Source organism: Megalopta genalis, unplaced genomic scaffold (assembly GCF_051020955.1).
Source record: "Megalopta genalis isolate 19385.01 unplaced genomic scaffold, iyMegGena1_principal scaffold1397, whole genome shotgun sequence".
Lineage (NCBI taxonomy): Eukaryota > Metazoa > Arthropoda > Insecta > Hymenoptera > Halictidae > Megalopta > Megalopta genalis.
In genome coordinates, this window is record NW_027477466.1 from 62,501 (window position 1) to 65,000 (window position 2,500).

The 2,500-nt window shown below is 44.2% G+C and overlaps 2 non-coding genes across 2 annotated transcripts in view; both read right to left on the minus strand.

Annotated features, from left to right (window-relative positions):
• The window catches only part of LOC143263748 (large subunit ribosomal RNA), a 4,161-nt gene extending 4,140 nt beyond the window's left edge, over window positions 1-21 (minus strand). The window contains exon 1 of the ribosomal RNA XR_013037093.1: window positions 1-21. This exon is cut by the window's left edge and continues 4,140 nt beyond it. This is a non-coding gene — a ribosomal RNA (large subunit ribosomal RNA).
• Window positions 22-1,125: 1,104 nt separating this feature from the next.
• Window positions 1,126-1,280, minus strand: LOC143263746 (5.8S ribosomal RNA). Its single transcript, XR_013037091.1, has one exon. It is a non-coding gene; the product is annotated as a 5.8S ribosomal RNA (ribosomal RNA).
• Window positions 1,281-2,500: the final 1,220 nt, after the last annotated feature.

Here is a 2,500-nt window from a genome sequence, read left to right on the forward strand (position 1 = left end):
ATCTCGCCTACTCTGAGGTCGTCGGAACGTGAAAAAAAATTTTTTCAGAGCTTCCCCCCCCGAAAGCATTTTGCGAAACGTGTACAGAGCAACACAAAAAAAAAAAAAAAATAAAAAAAACACAAAAAACCCTTAAAGCAAAAAAAAAACCGTTTATCGCGCCTCACCAATATATCTTTTATAAAATTCGATATCCTCTCCAAATATAGATCTTCGAAACACTCGCAAGACGATTACAATCGGTATAACTTTAACGTCCGTCCGAAAAGTACTTTCGGGGACTAGACGACCGATTGATCTCGTGCGGTTTCGCTATTCGATCATTTGAAGAGAACAAAAAGATATATGGGGCGACCGACAAACGGTTTTCCCGTAGAACCAGACTCGCGATTGCGTTGACACACACATCATAGCCACACCAATAGAAGAGTTTTAGGACGGTAACCCGGGTGGGGTGTTCTTTACTCAGAATATGTGCAACATCGGATCTATATAGCCATCGATACAATTCGTACACAAATGTGTCGTACGAAGAGAGAGACTTTTTTTCCTCTGGCAACATAACGGTAAGAGACATCCTTCCACACTCATAGGTTCCACTCCCTGGGGCTATGATATATATATACATATAAATTCAAATTCGAAGCAACGGTCACAATTCTACTCTATATTTTTGCGGGTTATGTGTTCTTTCGTTCAATTTCTTTCATGCGTTCGTTCGATCTCTGTACACAGTCTTCACATAGGACAGACTCGTGTAGTACGCTTTCGTGGGTTAAACCCATCTCGTTTCATTTCAGGCGACGTCGGGAGCGCGTTGAAAATGTACCAGTGAAATCTCGATAGTTCTACGGATACGAATCGTCCCGAAAAAGATTTTGTCACCGCTTCGAAGCGGTGTTTCAGACGGGCGGACGTATATAAAACATATACGACACACGACACCGCCTTCCACACTCACGCTAGTTCGAACACGATTTCCATCTCTCTCGAAGACTGTTAGACGTACGTAAAATTTCTCAATATTCATAGGACCGCGACAAACGCCGACGAAGCGCCCATCATTCGCTCGTACGTATATAGGCAACAAGTGCCATCAACGCAAGCAGTTTATAAGTACGTAAACGACCCTCAGCCAGGCGTGGTCCAGGAATTGTATCCGTGGACCGCAATGTGCGTTCGAAATGTCGATGTTCATGTGTCCTGCAGTTCACACGTTGACGCGCAATTAGCTGCGTTCTTCATCGACCCACGAGCCAAGTGATCCACCGTTCAGGGTAATTTTTCCCTTTTATTCTCTCATATATAATATAATGTGTATTTGCTATCCACCACATTTTTGTGTTATATTTCGGAACAAGCCGATACCCGAAGAGCTCCAACCAGCGCGCGAAGGAGATTCGGGAGTCGTCGTACAACGACATAATTGTCCCTTAAAGAACGAGATATTTCCGTCGAAACCATATATATATGTACGAGCAAATCCAAAACCACTGTTTTCTTGCAAGTTCGACGGTCGGAGCGAATAGAACATTGAAAAGCCTTCTATCGAAGAAACACAGAGAGTATATCACCTCCAAAAACGACGGGGATATGGATATTCAAACTGGACAATTATCAACCCGATACTGGATTCGAAAAGTTTCTCTCTCCTTTCGTCGTTATTTACACCGGACGGACTCACGGCCGGCTCTAGCTGGGTGTCATATATATATATACGTCCCACGCTCATGCTGCCACTAGCGCGCAACAGAGTAGGGTGTCAATGACAACGACACAGCATTGAAACGAGCTACACAAGCCGGTCTCTCTTGATACCAATGTAAACGAGCATTAAGTTATCTTCAGACTGCCCGATATTTTCGTCCTTTGGACTTTCCCAACGATTCCTTTTTTTCTTTTTTTTTTACACACCACAGCGAAGACTTGAGGAAGCGTGATTAGCACGCTCGCATCCCTCCCTGTCCTACTACAACTGTGTGTGTGTGTGTGTAAAGAAAGAAAAAAGAATACATTGGCTTTCTCTCTATCGAGAAGATGGCCTACGCAACGCAGATCAAAGGCCTAATACGTGTAATATAATACGCGTCTGGCCGTGTATAAATCACGCACGAATGATCTGGTCGGGCCCAACTCTTCTCGTACGCTTATTTTTCCGTGTTGGGGCACTATCATAAAATCACACAAACCCCAACACGTGTGTGTCTTGGAAGGAAGATGGCCTACGCAACGCAGATCAAAGGCCTAATACGTGTAGTACACACGTCTGCCGTGTAAATCACGCACGAATGATCTGGTCGGGCCCAACTCTTCTCCACCACACCACATCCCAACTTTGTACATTTTTATATATTTTTGTGCGTTGGGGCACCTTCATAATCACAAACCCCAACAACACATATATCTCTCTCTCTTTGAAAGATTTGTTGTGGCCTACGCAACGCAGATCAAAGGCCTAATACGTGTAGTACACACGTCTGGCCGTGTAAATCACGCACGA